General features: G+C 57.5%; 1 non-coding gene across 1 annotated transcript; it reads right to left on the bottom strand.

Moving 5' to 3' along the window:
- Nucleotides 1–476: 476 nt before the first annotated feature.
- LOC135558031 (5.8S ribosomal RNA) lies at nucleotides 477–630 on the bottom strand. Its single transcript, XR_010458293.1, has one exon. It is a non-coding gene; the product is annotated as a 5.8S ribosomal RNA (ribosomal RNA).
- Between the last annotated feature and the right edge of the window lie 212 nt (nucleotides 631–842).

The raw sequence follows: 842 nt of genomic DNA, 5'->3' as shown, positions 1-842 counted from the left end.
TCTTCCCTCCTTGCTCGCCGCTACTGAGGGACTCCTGGTTAGTTTCTCTTCCTCCGCTTAGTAATATGGTTAAATTCAGCGGGTTGTATCGTCTGATCTGAGGTCGTAGTCAAAGTGAATGGATTGTGGCCCGTTGCCCGGGCTCACCTTCTGAATACGTTTCAGGTCGGCGGTCGGAGCTCCGCAGCCCTAACCTAACCCCGAGCGCTACCGCGAGAACCACATACGTTACACGGGCAGCACGGAAAGACAGAGTCCACCGGCAGCCGCGCCAGACAATGCGGGGAACGTGGGCGCCTCTCGCCGAAGCGAGAAGGGACAGGAAGAGCGCACAGGGGAAAGGAGAGAGAGCCGAGGCTCCTCCCCAACAAACCCACCGAGCCGTCCTGGTCTAAACATAGGGGATGAAGCCTGCACGGTGGCCGCCTGCGACTGCCCCAACTGCGGAAACCCAGAGGTTCCGATTGATGACAAAGCGACCCTCAGACAGGAGTAGCCCCAGGAGGAACCTGGGGCCGCAAAGTGCGTTCGAAGTGTCAATGATCAATGTGTCCTGCAATTCACATGAGTTCTCGCAGCTAGCTGCGTTCTTCATCGACGCACGAGCCGAGTGATCCACCGCTAAGAGTTGTACTCTTGTTTTTCATTGCACACAGAGGCTAGTGGCTGGGCAGAGATTGGGAGGTTACCCTCCTATCCCCCACCCGCACTTCGCCAGAGCACCATGCCATAGTTCAAAGACAAAGGTTTAAGAATATGGAGGCTTCCAGGAGCTGCGCTGCGTCGTCGCCGAAGTGCCGGTGAAGCCGCACAGACATTAAACCCCCACCTACACCGGGGCG

This window comes from Oncorhynchus masou, chromosome 16, assembly GCF_036934945.1.
Source record: "Oncorhynchus masou masou isolate Uvic2021 chromosome 16, UVic_Omas_1.1, whole genome shotgun sequence".
NCBI lineage: Eukaryota > Metazoa > Chordata > Actinopteri > Salmoniformes > Salmonidae > Oncorhynchus > Oncorhynchus masou.
Note: the sequence above shows the minus strand (reverse complement) of the source record. Positions and strands in the feature narration are given on the sequence as shown.